Source organism: Neovison vison, chromosome 9 (assembly GCF_020171115.1).
Source record: "Neovison vison isolate M4711 chromosome 9, ASM_NN_V1, whole genome shotgun sequence".
In the NCBI taxonomy this organism is placed as follows: Eukaryota; Metazoa; Chordata; class Mammalia; order Carnivora; family Mustelidae; genus Neogale; species Neogale vison.
The window spans coordinates 51,682,495-51,702,500 of NC_058099.1; the positions used below are offsets into that span (position 1 = coordinate 51,682,495).

The 20,006-nt window shown below is 38.6% G+C and overlaps 1 protein-coding gene across 2 annotated transcripts in view; it reads left to right on the forward strand.

The window, feature by feature from the left end:
• BNC2 (basonuclin 2) overlaps positions 1–20,006 on the forward strand; it is a 427,511-nt gene that overhangs the window by 45,001 nt on the left and 362,504 nt on the right. The window contains exon 1 of one of the 2 annotated variants that reach the window (XM_044265621.1): positions 8,069–8,200. The exons of the other annotated variant lie outside the window; for it this stretch is intronic. The gene's annotated coding sequence lies outside the window, so the exon portion shown is untranslated. Of the gene's footprint in view, positions 1–8,068; positions 8,201–20,006 lie in introns of those variants that run through there. 2 annotated transcript variants of the gene reach the window in all.

The window sequence follows — 20,006 nt, forward strand, 5'->3', positions numbered from 1 at the left end:
AAGGCACTAGAGACACCATGAACAACAGAGTTTGTATTTTTCCCATTTGATTAAATTACTCATGTGTTGACTGAGTTCTCTGGATTCTGGGAATGTGACAGTGGGTGACAAGTAGGAAAATCAGAGCTGGACTCTTTTAAGCATGTTGTCCTAATTCCTTCCTCATTGGTACAGTGCCTTGTCCTACCCCCTACCCCAGTCCCAGCCAAATTCCTGTTCCATGGGTCCTGCTGAGGCTGGTCGCCAGGCTACTTTTGGAGTACCTTCTCTCAGCAGTACCAGGAGGACACTGAGAGGTCACATAATCAGATGTGAATTTAATTCTTGGAGACCTGCTTGTTGCTTTTCCTTGTGTTCTTGCTAGTTACACATTATTAACTGTGGTGCCTTTCAGGGCCTCAATTACTAGGGCGAGTATGTATCATGCAGGGACTGAGCTCAAGCTAGAATGCTGAGGGTGATTATAAAATTATGCTTCCCTTTCCAGATGTAATTTTGCAGTAATTAAACCTAATGCAATTTAAGCGTTGTAGTCAGTGTTGTGGTAGCCATCGCCAAGTCTAATTGGTAATATCACTTAAATATAGCACTTATTACTGGTTATCTGGGAACTAGAATAAACCCAAAAAACCCACATAGATTAACCCTTGCTTTTTCTGCCCAGGTAAAGCAGATAGCTTGTTCCTTTGTCAAAATTTGTCATCTGTACTGTATGGCATTCTGATACCATTTGACACTATTTTTTTCCCTAATTTAGATATACATTCATTGATCTTGTCATCTGTCTCTAAGTTTTGGTTTTCATAGTTTGTTGCCTAATTTTTAGAGATTTCACAGAGCTATCATCTAGTTTGGTGACTTGGTTTCTCCAGGTGGATGATCAAAATCCATGGTGAAAACATACTTGCCCATCATAAAAGACTACTTGTTTATTGTATTTCTGTCCGGTTTTCTCCTAAAGAAAAAAGTGCAAGGGTATAAAACAATATATCACAATAGATCCTCAAGTTTCCTTTTTTTTTTTTGCATTTATTTTATTATGCCTGAGAATATGGCAGCCAGCTTCAGGCAGTCGCATGGCCTAAGTCCCCCGCCTGCATGTGATAGTGAAATAAATAGTGAGCTCAGTATGGCAGTGATAATCTCAACTTATAGGGTTTTCTCAGTTGTGAAATGTTTGTGTTAAGGATGACTTTTTTGTTGTTTTTGTTATAGTCTGACAGCTGAAGATGCTTTTAAAACCTTCCAGTCACTTAGAGCAGAGCTATATGGCATGGGTTTGGTGGTTCTAAAAGGCAGGTCCTATTCATCACAGAAACAGCAAGTCTCTGGGTTATGGGGGAAGATTGAGGGGTGGGGGAGTGAGGCAAGGAGAAGGGGGAGCTGCTGCTCTGTCCAGTTTACATTTGTCACCAGTGACTAGCTTTTAAAAAATGTATTAGCTGTGCATGGCGGTAAGTAAGATCCAGCTGCAGGGGATTACAGCTTTGAGTGGGTCGGGGAGCTTGGAATGCATTCAGTTCCATCAGGGGATTTGTGTCCCTCGTCATCAGCCTTAACATTGCTAAAGCAGTAAAGATTAAGAACAGGCCAGTGTCACCTGCCCTGAACTTTGAAAAACCCTGGAGCCATTAAACAAAAGAGGGATGGTAGTTTAGAAAGTGTCCCTTCTCTCGGTCCCAAAGTGTTTTTCAAATGATACGGATAAAATAAAGGGAAACACATAGGCTCAGGTGAAAGGCTGCCTGTGATGGTGTTATTTCCACAACCGACTGTGTCCTAATCATGATTTATGATGACGAACACCCTCCACAAATAACTTTCTGTTAATGAACATTTTTTATGGGAGGTTTCCAAATCAGGATGAACAGTCCATAGTTAGGAGGGAATGATTCTGAGAGATTGAGTCTCACTTTATAGAAGAAAAAGTTTTTGCTTGGTGTGGTTTTGGTGACCCTCCCCCTCTTCCCCAGCAAGAAAGTTAAGAGAACACCACAAAGGTTTACTTTTTTCAGGGATTTTGAAATTCAGCATACATGCCAGCAAGCAGTTTAGAGGCAGGAAGTCTTTTCTAGTAGTGCAGTCATGAACTGGTAAACTAGAAGCATCTGTAAAAATTTAGAGGGAATATCAGCTTTCTCAAAGCTCTAGCCCAAGTGTAATGAGGTGCAAATGATAGCACAGCGTAACCCTTCCCCACCCCAATTGTGGAATGAGATACTGAGTCAGAAATGAAGAGGAAGACAAGGATTTCAGAATTCTACTTCACTGAAACAAATTTCACTTTTCGGATGAAATGGCTTTTTGATGACTAAGGATAGCCATAACTTGGGTCAGTGAGTAGTAAACAAATGATTTTCTGCTCAGCATCTCTAGATACCATTTCTAAAAAGTGGTTGCTTTTGGGGTGTGGGTGCATGAAATGACACACCTACTCATTTGGCTGAGTAAATTAACAAGAGTTTTTAGTTTAAACTTTAGCTGATTTGTATCTTTGGCAGGCACCCCTCTCTTTACAGAAAGAAGAAAAGGGAGAATGAAAAAAAAAAAAAAAGATGTGATTTGTTTGAAGGAACACATCTGGGTGTGATGATCTGCTGTATCTTAACACCAGATGGCAGGTTTAGGCTGACAATTAAACCCCCAAATGGTGTCTTAACATGTCATTTTTTTCCCCCTGTCCGTGCACAGGAAGTACAACAATTATTTGCACTTAGGGCTAGTGGCTCTCCTTGTATCTGTGCCTTTGGGCTCTTTCACTGCGTCTCTGCTGTTAGAGACAAGGCTGGCTTCCCTTGGCAACCCCTGAAAAAGATTCCCTCCATGGCTCATACTTTTTCAAAGGTATGTTTTGTCGAGGTAGAGGTGTGGTGCCTTAAGATGGCTGGTGCTTGTCATGACAGGCATGGCATTAGCTGGGCCGAGCAGTGACTAGAAGTGACAGCGTTGGTTTGCAGTGCCTGCGGGCCTCTCAGTCATCACTCCTGCTGGAGCCTGAAGACTTTGAAAGCACCTAGGAGCACCTTCGCTTATCGTGGAGATAACAGTTCAAGCACAAGGGGACCAGGAGGTGACTGAGGACAGGAAAGTCCTTTTTTCCCCTTTATCTTCTTGTAGTACTTTTTACTTGAAAGAGTTTCACACACGTGGCCATAAGAAAGAAAGAATGCAAGCAAACTATGTCCAAAGCAACAGACAGGGTCTTTGAATTTCTGTAAGTTCAAATTTCTGTGATAGTCTTAAATTTTACCATTAGACTTAGAATTTTTGTGCACTGTGTCTTAAAGTGACCACTCTAAAAAAACTACTCTTTTCAATTACCCACTTCAGGGGAAAGGGGACAATAAATAATATATTTTCCCTTATTGTTTGATACAGTATCTTCTCAAAGATAAGCAGTCAGAGACTGATTCCAAAAGGGCTTTGTCAGAAGTTTCTTACCAATCTCAACCATTGAGTATCTTTGTAGATTTCCAGGAATTATTCTTAGATGCTCACTAGTGATTAATGCCCATATGTGTAATCTATCTGAAGAGCTATAAAATGCATTCATTAATCCATTTTACAAACTAAGATTAATTAGAATTGTCTGTAGGCATCTTATCATAAGGTCACAATTCTAATACAGTTTGATAGGAGCTATTAGGGATTTGAATGAAATTTCAAAAGCACCTCCATAGAGAGGAGAAAAGACCTGTAGGGTAAGTCAGTGAAGGTTTGTTTTGGGCAGTTTGAGATTACTTGCTGAGCTTTCTCTTCCTTCAGAGTTCATCTGTCTGGTTAGTCAGAGTTTTCTCAGATTATAATCTACCTGTTAAAAAACAATTTCTACATGCCAAATGTTGTTGCATTTGCTGAAATCAAGTAGATTTTAAATTTCTGAGTGGATTTTAAATTTGGTTTCCTTAAGATAAAAATTTCACTTGTAATTGTGATAAGCCATCATTGATCTGTTTGGTATATGATGTTTGACATACAAGCTTTTCTACTTTGTTCTTTTGGAAAAAGAGTTTGTTGGTAGGGAAAATACCGACCAGAATTTAGTAAGAAAACTATGAGTTTACTTCTTAACAAACTGTTTAATGTAATGATTCTTGTAAATAAAACAACATAACACAAACAATTAAGCTGGTTCTTTTCTGGAAATTTAGCTCAATTTCCCAATATGAAGACAATCCATTTGATAATTTGGAGGAGAGGGCTAATAAGATTTCAGTTGTTGTGTGTAGGAAGTCTTAAATCTGTGAGACAAAACCATTTCTAAGTTCTTGAAATTACTTAACCAGTTATAGTAATTTGAAAAGGAACATAACCTAAATAATACTAAGTTAAATTCATAGCTTTTTAAAAATTCAGAATTTATATAATTTTTCTTGGCTTAAAAATACATATATTTAAATCTACTGAATAGTAATGATGTTGGAATGTTGGATTTGTAATATTTCGTATAGTTGAATATATTTCTGAAATAGAATTAGTTTCAGCTGTATATTTCCACTTATCCAACACCATGTTAATCCTTTTTTACTTACCTGTCAAACAGTATTCAAAAAAAAAAAAATTGATGTGCATTTGTTTTATCACATCTGACATGTTTGGGTAAATGACAACAACTTTAGTATTTTTAAAATGTTCCTTGATTCAAGAAATCAGCCTTCAAATAAGCTTCAGGCAGTTTCCCGATAAGTTCTTAATGAATTGCCATCCTCTCCATATTTCTCTTTTAAAATTTTTTCTTTAAAATCTATGTCTACTTAGTTCTCTATATATTGCTATAACTAGTCCTGCTAGTTAAATACCATTGAGAGTTTAAAGCTTGAGTTTTTGCATCTAGACTCATTGGGGTTTAGAAAACTGGTCTATGGCAAGTTTCTTAACTTTGGTGTCTTAATTTCTCCTCTTAAAAAGTTATACTTAGACCTATTTTATGAATTTTGTGAGGGTGAAATGAGATAATATTAGAATATAAAAGCTAGCCTGAAGCCTTACATAGCAGAGGGAGGCATAGCACTTGATAATTACTATTATTATCATTTAAATAGAAAGTTGGCCTGACTTTAAATGGACTGTGACTATTAAAGGAATGGTCAGATGCTGTATATTACTTTGTGGAAGTTGGTATTTGCAAATTATATTCTTAATTTGTCCTTTAGTTTGTATCTATGAAGTGTAACTTCCCAGGGCATTTTCCTGGGTTTACTTTGGCCACCACAAATACTCTTCTAAGAACTGGAAAGAAGGTGGGAGAAAATTATAATGATTTAAGTTGAAAATACATGTCTGAGAACTTAGTACATTTTTATACTTCTTTTTTAAGTTTATGTGGGGGGCTAGGCGTGAAAATAACACTTAAACTCACCACCTCTGCGTTTGTATGTTTACACATACCCGAGGAATCTCCCAGTGTAGTCTAAATATCTCAGGGCCCTGTTCCTTGGAGTAAAGGATTCATAAATCAAAGTTGGGAAATCCTACTGTTTTTAGGCCTTTTATAATAAAGACTCACATTTGGAAGAGTTATATGTGTTGTTTATTTTGGTCAAATACCCACCTCACTTCTTTTTTTTTTTTTTATAACCTTCTTCTTTTTTTTTCCCCCAATTTATTTATTTTCAGAAAAACAGTATTCATTATTTTTTCACCACACCCAGTGCTCCATGCAAGCCGTGCCCTCTATAAGACCCACCACCTGGTACCCCAACCTCCCACCGCCCCCCCGCCACTTCAAACCCCTCAGATTGTTTTTCAGAGTCCATAGTCTCTCATGGTTCACCTCCCCTTCCAATTTACCCCAAAGCACATACCCTCCCCAATGTCCATAACCCTACCCTCCTTCTCTCAACCCCCCTCCCCCCAGAAACCCACAGTTTGTTTCGTGAGATTAAGAGTCACTTATGGTTTGTCTCCCTCCCTATCCCATCTTGTTTCATGGATTCTTCTCCTACCCACTTAAGCCCCCATGTTGCATCACCACATCCTCATATCAGGGAGATCATATGATAGTTGTCTTTCTCCGATTGACTTATTTCGCTAAGCATGATACGCTCTAGTTCCATTCCCCACCTCACTTCTTAGTGTGCAGTTGTTTGACAAGTTACAGAAATTTTCTTGAAATATAGGGCATGTATATGTAGATACATTTTCTGTTTATTCTCTTTTTTCCATTCTTCCATGAAGGATGTAAATGGCTAGTGAGTGAAAGAGTAATAAAGTTAATAGCTTCAGTGATGTATGTTGATTTTCAATTACAAGACCATGTGTGCATCGAATACACATATAAACATATTAAAACATTATGTAGGTGATTTTAGTTTTGATTTTCTTTTATGTATCTTGGAGTTTCAAAGCATGCTTTACTTAATGTAGTGATAACACTCTATAATTTGTACTCTTTTATATTAAATTACAATTCCCATTTTAGAGATAACAGAAACAGAAAAAGATAGGTTAAAAGACTGGCCTGGGGTTTATTCTGTAACCTGTTGTAGAGTTGGCAGTAATCCCCTTGCCTTGAAATTTGGAGGGTCTTCTTAGTCATACTCCTGTTTCCCAAAACTCCTTGCAACTTGTATGGTTTAGTCTGATTCACTATAACTCCTTGCTATTTGTAGGCTCTACAAGTGTGGAGATAGCTAAAATATACTGCCAGGGTATACACGCATTGTATTCATGCATAGTCTATACAAAAGAGAGGTAATTCTCACTCAAGATCCATTAGCTTTTGGATCATTGCCTTGCATCAGAAATTAAAGGAATTTTTTCCTCTCTGCTACATAAAAGGTGTTATTATGAAGGCAAACAAATATATGTAGTGACTGCCAACTCCCCTTTTCCCCCCACCAAGAACAATGGGATCTACAGTGTAAAAGTAAACTTGACATTTCTGAGGCTTACAGATCCTGTTGTTGTTTATGACTCATTGTATCATCATATTTCCTACTTGAATTCTTTTTTGCTCATTGTTCTGGTCTGGGGTTTGCCCACTGCTGTTTGGTTTTTATATTCATCAGCTGGGTACCATCCCACTGCAGGCTTTAGTGTTTTCATCTCTTTCCCTTTATATAGTTGGCCCCATTTTGACTTGAATGGGAGTAGTTGCTTTGTCAACTTCAGGAAAGATTAGTTGTATGCATAATTTGTGTTTGTGAGAAAAATTTCTCTAGAACCATGTTATTAGTGACCTCATTGAGTCTAATGTGCAGACATCATCAGTATGGAACAGATATGTCATGCTCTGAAAGTTAAGCTTCTCACTTGGAAAGTGCCATTTCTTGGGTGGCTTTTAATGAGAGTAGAGGCATAGTTAAGAAGCAGGAATGCGGAGCCAAATAAACTGATCATTTAAATTGGTTCTGGGATACTTGGTTGGCTCAGTCATTAGAGTGTGTGGCCACTGCTCTCAAGGTTGTGAGTTTGAACCCCACATTGTGTTATAGAGATTATTTAAAAATGAAATCTTAAAACGAGTGAAAGAACGAATGTTGGCTCAACTGCTTCCTAGCAATATGACCTTGGGCAATGCTTTTAACTTCTCTGGCACTTATTATTGCCATTTGAGGGTTTAAAAAAATACATATCTCAAGAAGTTGTGGAAATTAAATGATATTTGCAGAATTGCTGGTATGAAAACTCACTGGTTTGCAACATAAAGATACTCTTGATAGTGTATAATCTTTGAGTTTCTGTGGATATTGGTTTGGACTAACGTAACTCTCAGTGATGGTTCGATTTATAGTTGGTGACATTTCTAGACTCTTTTCTAATAGGGCATCATGGCAGAGTTTATTAAAAACTGAAAAATATTTCTAACTAGTATTTTTGTTTTTTAGGTAGAAATGGAGGTATCCTATATCATATCATGTACTGATTAAAATCTAACAAATATCTCTAATTATTTGCTTTTTTCCTTGGGGATTTGTACACATGGCTTACAATTTTTTTTTTTTTTAAAGCAGCAGGCACAGAGGGTTGAGTAATCTCACTTCTTAATTCATAGCACATCCTTTTCATTGATCCATACAAGGACCCCTTTTTCATGTACTTCTTTTTGTTAGAATATTTAAATTTGGTTTTCTGTTGGCAAGAAGTGATTAAGAAACTTTGTTTTTCTCTTACCAAAGCTCTGAGGTCAAATGAATCCAGAAATATCGTCATACTAAGAGGTCAGAAATGGAAGGAATCTGCAATATCCTGTAGCCAGGTACTTCTTAACCTTTAAAAAAACCAAAAAACATGCCTTGTCTCTTATAATGAGTTTAAAACATTGAAACTCCCCTCCCTTAAAGTTGTAGACCGCTCCCTAAAAAAATGCAGATCTAGTGTGACTTCCCTGAAGATTGAGTGAGAAAATTGAGGCCCAAAGGGGTAAAGTCACAGTAATGCCATAATACTGGCCATTACTTTTGACCACTTATTATGAACCATGATCTTCTCCCCTGTGATTTAAGTATCCTCTCCAGATGTACCCAAGCTCATGCTGCTCATCACAGGCTCCTGTTTTGTTGTTCTCTTTGAATTTCCATATTGGCTCTCCTTTGCCTTCCTTCCTTTGTGATCTTAAAATGTCTTTTGTTTTATAGTTGTAGACTCTTTATCTCTGCTCTTGATTGCACATTGTATTATTTGTGCTCCTTCTTCAGCTTTCTCCCTAAACTTGCTTTTCTGTGACATTTAGGTTGTTGGAATCAAACAAATAGCACAAATAATAAATATGAATCATGCTTGCATTGAAACAGTGAGACAAAACGAACTATTATTCAGTACTGGTTTCTTTTTTTGAGGAAATCTTACTTGAAATCCCTGACCTTAAAATGTAAGAGTAAATCAGATTCCATAAAGGTAGAAATTAAAGTAGATAAATTTCAAATGCCCAAAACAGTGCCTGGTACACAAGTTAGCAATCCGTTAAATGCTTGTTGATTGACTATAAGCAGGAGCAAAAGCTGTAAATCCTGGGTCTGCTCCTGCTGGTGAGCCAGTTCTCTGATTTAAGTTACAGTGAACTATACTCTAAATGGAAGGTAATGAATGAACATTTGTGAAACACGTCTGTGTGCCAGGTGTTTTCATCAGGACTGCTAAATTTATCTCTGCAACAGCTTTTCTAAGTTTATACTCTTCATTTTTCTTATTTTTTGGGTAAAGAAATGGGAACTCAGAAAGTTTACATGAGTTGTACAGAAGGTTTGAATTTGATTTAGGAACTTTCTGACTCTAAAGCCTTGTATCTTCCAGACATCCCTAGCACTGTAAGATATGGCTACTGCTGTTATTGTCTTTTTTTGTTTGTTTGTTATTGTCTTTAATTGTCATCATTACCATCATCGTCATTGCCTTTAGATCTTTTTCAAACTTGTCCTCAAATGGCTGCCATTTGCCTCCAAAGAGGGCTGGGCATTAATGCTTCAGGTAGCCAGAGACTCTAGGACCTCTTATTCCTTGTGTACAGATCTGTTTGGTGTATCTATAAATGGTTACCTGAGTAGATGGTTACCTGAGATCCTTTCCAAATACTTGTGTCAAAGGTCCAGTGGGGATCAGGTCTTTCGCCTGTGTGGTTTTTGTTGGAAAAGTGGCCATAATGCAGAAAGATTTCCCTAAATGGAAAGGTAGCTGCCTTCCCACCCTCTCCACTTCCCTTGTCAGTTGCTGGAGAGATCACCAGTGACACAGAGCACTTCCAAACTTTGGGGAGTCCTGGATGGTTGGCAGATGAGATCATTTGATTCCAGTGAGACTTCCCAGCTGCCCTGAATTCAGTCTTCCAGAGCACCATACTTTTATTACTAGATTGAACTGTAGGATAAGAAAAGTGCTTTGAGCATCTCTAGACCACACGTAAGACTACATACTTGAGCCTGAGAATTTGGAGTGGGGCCTCTTAAGAAAACACACAGGTAATTGTGTGTGTGTGTGTGTGTGTGTTTGTCTATTTAGCTTTGCTATTCAATTGCTTTATGTAAGTGCCATTAATCTCAGTTTTTCTTTTTTTGGTAAAGATTTTATTTATCTGAAACAGAAAGAGAGAATACATGCTGGGGTAGCAGCAGGCAGAAGCAGAGGGAGAGGGAGAAGCAGACTCCCCACTGAGCAGGGAGACTGATGCAGGACTTGATACCAGGAGCCTGAGATCATGACCTGAGCCAAAAGCAGCCGCTTAACTGAGTCACCCAGGTGCCCCATCCCATTTTTCTTAACTTAATTCAGTTGACCCTTTGAACAACATGGGGATTAGGGGTCCAGATCCCCCGCACAGTCAAAAATCCGCATGTAATTCTTAATTTCCAAAAAGTTTAGTAATTGCGTATTGTTAACTGGAAGCCTTACCAATACCATAATAGTTGATTAACACATATTTTGCATATTATATGTGTTATATAGTGTATTCTTATAGTAAAATAAGGTAGAAAAAATAAATTTTTTTTAAGATTTTTAAATTTATTTGTCAGAAAGAGAGAGAGAGAGCATAAGTGGGGATAGAGCAGGCAGAGGGAAAAGCAGACTTCCCACTGGGCAAGGAGTCCGATGTGGGACTTGATCCGAAGACACTAGGATCACCACCTGTGCCAAAGGCAGACACTTAACAGACTGAGCCCCCCAGGTGTCCCTATAGAAATTAGAAAATGTTAATAAGAAAATTCTGCAGTGGAGAAAATACATTTACTGTACTGTTAAAAAAAAAGAAAAGCCCTGAAGAAGTGGACTCACATAGTTCCAACTCCTGTTCGTGGGTCAACTGTACTTACTTTTGGCTTCTTTTTTTTTTTTTTTTTTAATTCAATTTATTTATTTTCAGCATAACAGTATTCATTATTTTTTCACCACACCCAGTGCTCCATGCAATCTGTGCCCTCTATAATACCCTCCACCTGGTACCCCAACCTCCCCCCCCCCCCCCCGCCACTTCAAACCCCTCAGATTGTTTTTCAGAGTCCATAGTCTCTCATGATTCACCTCCCCCTTCCAATTTCCCCCAACTCCCTTCTCCTCTCTAACTTACTTTTGGCTTCTGTTTTACTTATTCTGCCCCCCTTCCCTTGGCTTCTCTGCCTGCTCTCATCACTGTTCTTCAACCACCTTCTTTATGGAAAGCAGCAGAAAACCATGAAGGTTTGTCTAGAATGATATCAATTATGAATCAAGGGACGGCTGCCCACATTTGACATGTAACAGAGTAGGGCTGACTGACATTTGTATTTGTGTTCTCTGTGGAAGGCTGTGTGCACACCTGACCTCTGCTGTACTGAGGTACATTTCCTTCACCCTGCAGTGGTGGTGTGAAGAACACCCATATTTCCCACACAAATCAGAAAAGTGGGTAATCAGAATCAACACTGGGTAGAAGGAGGTCTTAACGGAAGTGCCTAAGTATTGTTCAAACACATGGGATAAATGTGTTCTGCTTTACTTGGCCAGAACAATGTCTCAAGCTGGTGATTAGGCTCTCCTCCAGCTTTAACCTCAGGCAAAATTTATGCAGCTCTACTACTGTTTGTCAGGTAATTAAAGGGAAAAAAGGGAAATATTTGTTTAAAGTAGAAGTGTTTTTTAATTAAACATGAAAAATAATAAATAAATGCAAGGGGAAGTAGACAGTAGGGAAATTGTTTTTAACTTTTTCCTTTAAAACATTAAGACCATCAAGCAAAAGGCCAATATTTTAGGCATAGCTGCTTGTTAAGCTCTTACAGAGTATTATTCAGCTATGCTGGAAATCTGACTCAGATTCCTCTGTCTTTGGGTTGAAGAACTTAGAGGTATCAAGTTATTCTGTCTAAGTTGAAAGATAATGCCCTTTGCTATTTTCTGCTAACAACTAACTCCTTGCTTGATAGGGAAGGAGTTGTTGAATTTGAAATAAGAGCTAGCTCTAAGGCCAGTAGATAGTAATATAAATCTTGATATGAGAAGCACAGATATAGCAGAAAGTTTAGGCTGAAAGAAAAGGGGAATAAAAACTATGACTAACTATCATATGGGTTTAAACTATTCTCTTTGGCTCAACTTTAGAACCCAGACCTTAAGGGTTCTGCACCCAGAAAGCCTCTTCATACTCACCTCCTGGGTTACAGTTGGCTGTGACCATTGCAGTTGCTTGCCTGGATTATTTTAGCATCCTCACCAGCCTGTCCTATCTAATCTCTTTTGTTGCATCCTTCCTAGCATTGGTATAGTGATTTTTACCTGAGGTTCAAGTCTCCTCAAACTGTGCAGAATTTGAGGTTTTCCATGCTGTGGTCCTTGGATAATTGCAACCCCGCATCTGATATGTCTTTTCCTTACATGTACTCTAAACTCCAGCCATTTTAGAAGTATTTAGTCTTTCCTTCAGCACCCTGTAGAACTCCTTTCACCTCCTTGCGTTGGTCTTGGAGGATTTTATCCTAGGCTTCTATTTGAGCCCTTCTTAAATGCTAACCTTTTCCATGAAGGCCTTGCCTGTTCTCTTAATGGGTAAGAGTTTTCCCTCTGAGTCTCTACAGCACTTTGTACCTCTTTTTTAGTCCATTTATACCCTGTAGTGTACTAATTTTGTAGGGGTTTTCTAATTTTCTTACTAGGCTACATGGTCCTTGAGAGTAGGACCTGTGGATTGGTTACCCTTACCTTACCTTCCACCAGGTATTCTCTGTGAAGCCATGCTATTTCTACTCAAAATAGCTCTGTTAATAATGCATCAGTGTATAAAGCTTGTTTATTAGTACTTATTCTCTAGAGTTGTTCTGAGGAGCACATGGAAGAATTTATTTAGATATGCAGCTCTGTGGCTATCAGAGACCCAATAAATAGGCTCTTAATAAATAGCATAGAAGTTGTAGTCAGATGGCCAAGGTTTGAATTTCCCCTCTGTTACCTACCAGCATGAGATTTTGGGTCTCTGCTCTTTGTTTCAGTTCCTTGTCTATAAAATGAGAACAATGGTAGTATTTACCTTGTAGGATTGTTGTGAGGATTAAATGAATCTGTACATTTAAAGCACTTAGAACAGCACCTGGCAGATTGTAAGCCTGCACCATCCAATTTGGTAGCCATTAGCTACACGTGGCTTTTACGTTTGATGGCTGGTCCAAGTTTAGAGCTACCATAAGTATATAAAATACGTATTAGATATCAGAGACTTGGTATGAAAAATACAGTGCTGGGGTGCCTGGGTGGCTCGGTCGGTTAAGCTTCTGCCTTCGGCTCAGGTCATGATCCTAGGGTCCTGGGATCAAGTCCCGTGTCAGGCTCCCTGCTCAGTGAGGAGCCTGCTTTTCCGTCTGCCTGCTGCTTCCCCTGCTTGTGTGCTCTCTCTCTCGAATAAATAAATAAAATCTTAAAAAAAAAAAAAGAAAAAGAAAAAGAAAAATACGATGCTTCGTATCTCAGTATTTTGTATTGATTTCATGGTGAAATGGTTTTTTTTTTTTTTTTAAGATTTTATTTATTTATTTGACAACCAGAGATCACAACTAGGCAGAGAGAGAGAAGGAAACAGGCTCCCTGCTGAGCAGAGAGCCCGATGCGGGACTCTATCCCAGGACCCTGGGATCATGACCTGAGCCGAAGGCAGAGACTTTAACCCATTGAGCCTCCCAGGCGCCCCTGAAACTGTATTTTTGATGTATTAGGTCAAATATGTTAAAATCTCAACTTAAACTTTCAGTATGGCTAGTAGAACATAGTAAATTACATATATGGCTCACATTATATGTATACCGTACAATACTGTTGTAAGCATTATGTAAGTGTTAGCCTTTATTATTATTTTTATTATTTTTAAAGTCTGTGGTGATCATGGTGGTGGTGATGGTTTCCGTGTACCCCTCTCCCTTTTTCCTTTTTTCCTCTACCTTTTTGACTTCAGGGGTTCTGGGTAAGGAAAATTAGGAAAGAAAGTTGTTAGTGGATGAGGTGAATGAGGGGGCAAAGGCATGAACAGCTTCTGCCCTCTAGTCAACAAAGACAGAACCTAGTCACACTATAGTGCTATGTGCCCTGAGTTGCTAACTTAAATCTTCCTGCTTTCTTGGAGAGAGAAAGTATCCTTCCATTGCTATCTCATGCTTTCCTTATTACAAGGAGGAAACTAAACTTGGCTATCATAGCTGGATATTCATTTATAATAATGAAAATGGAAGCTTGTTGAAAAATATGGATTAGAAGGATTAAGGATTTTTTTTTTCCTTTTGGTTCAGAAAAAATGAGTTTGTTTTCCATTAAGGAAGTGAATTCAAAAGCTAACATTAAAAAAAAAGTGTAAACACTTTAAAAATATTTGGTTATCTTAATTCCAACTAGCCTTCAACTCCAAATGAGTTGTACTGTTTTACAGTAACCAGATACTATGACAATGACTGCTGACCATGGTTAAAAAACTCTCAGACTAATTTATGTATGAGTTACTTCAAATGATTTTATAAAATGCACACCACATGATCTGAAATTCAGTTTGCACATATCCTTTGCTTCAGTGTGTCGTACGGTCCGTGGCATTGACTATGCTGGTAACTACAGCCGTCACAGTCTCGTAACTGGACTATTAGTACAGTGGTAATTTAAGAGTTTGATTTGAGGAGCATCTTTTAGGAGGGTGGTCAAAGAAGTGTGTAAGTCCTGCTGATTATGTGTTTAGTAATATCCTGGGGTCTTACTTCCCCATAATTGCTTTTCATGGTGGCTTGTTCCTTACATGGAGTATTTATACCAGGAGTGATGGGGGTGTGGCAAACTAGATAGAGATAATCATTTGAAGTGTCAGTTTCCTTTGAGATCATAAGGTACAGTGAATAGCATTATCTCTCTGAGTGCCTTAGAACTAATAGGGAACAAAAAGCCACTTGCCAATCCCAGTGGACAGATGTGGTTTATTTATCTTGGTAAATCTTTGAGAGGGTAGAATCACTATAATGCAGGGGGCTCCCCACTTAGATATTCTGTGGGTGTGGCTGTTGGCACATAGTAAGTTTTCCTGCTTCTGTTCCAAGTAAGAATCTTTGAGCTGTTTTTCTTGTTCGAACAGTGTCTAGCTGATAGCTGTTATTTCAAATATCGACATTTGAAGTGATGGCCACCTGTTTACCTGTTAGGTGAAATGTTACAAAAGAACACATTCCAGGATAGTGTAACTGTGATCTCTGTGTTTGGATTTGCATGTTATTTCTGAATGTATAAATCCAAACTTGGACAGTTTAGGTTTGATTATTTATATTAGCAAATACTGGTTTATGAAAGAGTCATAATAAATTTCTTCTAAATATTAAGCTTCTCTAGGGCCTTTGAATATTTGAATTGCAAAATATTGATCACAACTTCGAGGAAAATATCTGTTGTATAAAGCCAGACATCTCTCTCTCTCTCTCTGTCTGTGTGTGTGTGTGTGTGTATCCATGTGTGTTCTCACATGCTGGCCACCAAGTACATAAATATGTACCTTCCTGCATTCTTTATAGACAAGAGAAACATTTCTTGTTGCTCTAGGCCTGGAGTTATGTCCACCCTCTTCTCACTGGATGTGTCAGGGCAACACACAAAATAGTAAATGAGGAGATGAAACAAGTGGGACCAGAAAACATTGTCCACAGCCCAGTGGTCCGTGTCACCATTCTTCTGCTTCTAGCATATATTGCATAATCAAGAGAGACGAGACAAGCCAAATCCTTTTAGTATACCATGTCTGGGGAGGTTATGGAATCCCAGAGGTTTGTTTCTTGTTGTCATTGTAACAGTCTCGATTGTGACATGGAGATCCTGAAAGTCACCTGAGAATGTCATGAAAACCACATTCCCATTACTGTTATTTCTGCTGGACACTTACTGGTTAGGGAATACATTTTACTTATAAAAATATATATATATAACCAAGTGCAAGCACCTATGTTCTTTGCATTGAAGTCACACACAAGAACCATCACTCCTTTCCTTACACAGTTACACCTAAGCTTTTGCGATAAAACGTGCTTCATTTGTATTTGTAAGAAGTCATTTTAAAGGAACTAGAAGCTTTTATTTAGACTTCTCATTCTTCCCCTTTTTACAGAAATGTCAGAATCAGAATATATTTTCTTAAGAATCTGAACGAAGGGTTTTCCTGCTTACTTCCATGATAGTAATTATGTAGGAAGAAAGAGCTTTAGGAATTTTCCTTCTTTTGAAATTCTATTATTTTCCTTGTTGATAAAAAGGGATACTAGTAAATGTTTGTTAGCCTAACAAATGTTAGTCTTTATGCTGTAAATTAACATTACATTAATAAAACTATTTACTGAGAAAGCTTGTTTTGTTGGTTCTGAACTTTTTTAGAAATTATAGCTAAGTATGTAGTTTGACTGTTCCAACCCGAATGTTAGTTTTAAAAATAAATTTTGTTTCAATCTGTGCAGCTGTAGTTTACTTTCCATGCATGAAAAGTATCTATTTTATTAAGTCCTATGAGGAATATGTGTCACATACATTTAAGAAAAATCTATTTAAGATGAAAAATTCCAAAAATGACTTCCCCCTGGTGTGAAGTAAAACAAAAGCCCCAACCGCATCTCTGCCTGTGGTAATGACATTGAGGTAACAAACTGCAGGCGGGTGAGGTTCATAGGGATGATCTCACACCTGCACTGTGAGCTTGGGAACAGCTGGGTCTGGAGCTGGCGTGTAGCCTTGCTTTATATTTGATGCAAGACCAGCCCTCAGACTTGGGGCCCACACATTTGCATGGAGGACTGCTAGTGTTTTAAAATAGGCAAATAGGATTGTGGAGTGGGTAGCAGTCCCTGGTTTTGTCAGTCTTTTCCCCAGAATAGAGAGGTGAAGAAGACTCAGTTTAGTCCCACCAACCTCTAAGCCTGAATTCCTCATATCACTTGAGAATTGTATCTGCCAGGCAAGTGTCACTTGCAAAGCCCAAAGACTGAAGATCTGTGTCTACTTAAGTAGGTTTTTGTACTGTGGCGAGCGAGGTAGCAGGTGAGGCCCACGAAGGGCTCCTTCCCCACTAGGCCCTACGTAATTCCCCTGAAACTGCTCATTGGTGCTCTAGGGTAGTTGAGGGTGGTAAACGTTGTGGGCAGGCAGAGCTAGTAGCTCTGCAGTAGCCCTAGAAGATGACTTCAATGGCGCTCTTTGGTTTCATTCTTTTTCACATATCCCAAAAGAAAAGGCATCCGTCCATCTATCCCTCCATCTCCTTGTGAAGGGAAAGTCAAGGTTGATGTCTCTAAGACCTCTACCCCATCATCTAACCCAACTTAAGGAAGGTTGTATGAGGCTCACCATTATTTTATCTCTTTGCCCAGTCACTCCTCTGTCACCAAGGCCCCGTGGCTCCTTCCTCACCTGATCATGCAGGGCTGTTCTGTTCACTCCAACATGGTATTGCTGTGGTTAATGTCCTCTGGGAATGCTTGTACACACATGGTTTTCCAGGGGCAACGGTTTGCTCTCTTGCTCTTTTAAGGTCAGTTCTACTACCTTGGTTTTATTACATATGTACTGATTTCTTTAAAGCAAGAGATCAAGGACAATCAGTTCAGATCCAGCCTTCAGATAGATTTGGTTTGGCTGGTACACTGTTCTAAAACAGTTTGAACTTCCTTTAAAAACTTGGGGAGATTTCATTTAGCAGTTCAGAATTCTGGCTTCTGATAGAATTAGAGTGTCTAGCCACACATTATCTGCTTTCCCATGTGACTCGTAGACATAGGAGTTGAATAATGGCTTCTCTTTTTGGAATAATGACGTTTTAAGCCTTTTTGACCATCTATACACATACAGGAAACAGTATTTATCTTTACTATGTGCCATGCATTTTGTTCTGTTCTATTTCATTAAAGCACAAATTGTCGAATACCATAACATGATTTTCTTATCCACTGATAACTGACCTGTAGCTTGGGAGCACTACTTTGAATTTAACATCAGGTTCTGCTTGCCAGGGCCCTTGCGAAGGTGCGTTGGTGCTTAACGTTGGGCTTGCTGCAGCATCAGATTGTTCTCCAAGCACAGTCAACTGCCATTCACATTAGGGAATCAAATAGTGCTCTGGATTGTCCATTCTGCAGCCCATGTTTAGCCTGTGGGTACCCAGGTAAGCTGATTGTTCAGGACTCTTTGAGCATTGCCAAGACTGAAGACAAAGTGAGAAGGAATGCCTCTCTTCCGCCTCACCACAGCTTTCTTGTCCTGCCCCTACAAAGATACATGAATAGGGAGGAAATACGCTGTTCTGTGGGAGACTGCTTCAGGGCTGTCCTACCTATTGCATAATAGTGGCTCCCAGTAGATAGGTATCAGGGACCATTCATCTTACAATGAATTTTTTTTTGTAAAGCAGAGGAAGTTTTTAACTATAAGTTACTTTAGTGGCTTTACATTTGCATTACAGACTTTTAAGTATGGTCATTAACTGAGATGGGTTAGTAGTCAGAGGGCAGGAAAAGACTAAAGGGGTTTGTTAGTCGTTTTATTTGCCTTATTATTACTCACCAGACCCCTGGCCATCTAAACATCAATAAAAAAGGACAAAACATCGTTTTACACAATTCAAATTATACAGTGATATTCAGGTGTTCAAATTGTATTCCTTTATGATGCTGATAGATTAGAATTTGAGTCAGAAGATATGGCTTCTTGTTGTAGCTGCAGTTTTACTATGTGAATTTAGGTAAGCCTTTATAGTGCATGGCCTTGGTGTTCCCATCAGTAAAATGGGCATGTTGGAAACAACCCCCTATTACCCATCCCATTGATATCTGAGGGCCTGGTGAGATATATGTTTATGTATATATACACTATGTTTCTTTCTGTTACAGGCTGCTGTCTTACTAGGAGATACAGAATTATGTATCAAAGCTGCCTAAAGTGCTTCATGCATTTTTACATAAATCACTAATGATTCTTCAGGCAACCTTTTGGGGAAGAAAGGGGTCATCAGGACATTTGAATACAAATGATAGTTGAAGCCAAAATCCATACAACGTGCATTACAACTTAGTGGCTCTTGGTCTTGGGAACTTCTGAATTGTCATTCACTGAGCTTAGGAATTCAGCAGGAACACTAGTGAGATCTACTGAAAGCTGATTCTGAAATACAAGTGCTGAACATTTATTTGCTCTAGCCCATGATAGAGGCAAAAACTGAGCAGAGAATATTCTTGCTCTTTATCCAAGGCTCTTTCCTTGAGAATGAAGTTATTGGACTGCTACAGTGAAAGGCATTTATACTCTTTTACTAAAAAAATTGACCAACTTTCTGATGGTTTTCCAATCTATCCCAATCTAGTCCCGATTTGTTGAGTGATAGCACTTTGGAGACCACACAAAAGGCCCACAAAGAAAAATCCAGCAGGGACTTACTTTTGATTCTTACCTCATAGTTAACAACCCTTCCTCAAGCTTATAGTCCCCATCACATGCAGTTCAGAGACATTGTCCAACAAAGGACACTTAGACCCAGTCCATTTAAAACTGACCAGAATAACTAATCAGCTTTAGAATTTGACATGAACAAATTGTGGTTTCTAAGAAATCACATGCGAACAAATATTGTCTCTGATTCCTAAGAATGGGCTTTTGTCAGGTGCCAAAGGTGATTCTCTCCCTATTGTGTGGTAGGTGGTGCAGAAGAGTGTGTTTCTGGAGTGGGAAAACAGATTTATGTTCTTGCCTTGTCCCAGTCACCAGCTTACTCATCTTGGTCATTGCATTGAATGTCTCTGGGCCTCATAGATAATTAGTCAACCTTACAGTATTTATTATGCAACTCAGAGCTTAGAACTTTGTTGTAGCTACTGTATTATTTCTATTTTACAGGTGGGAAAATTGAGGTTGGAGAGAACAAAATAACTTGCCCACGATCACACAGCTTAGGAAATTGGTAGAATCTAGGGTGGAGCTCAGGTTAGCATGACTCCAGACCCTGACAGCTGCCTTGTAGTTTGAAGGACCCTTTTTGCTAATACTAAAGGATTCTGGGTTCTGGTGGTTGTCAAATAACACATTATAATTTTTAAAATAATCAAAGAAGTAATTTTGTA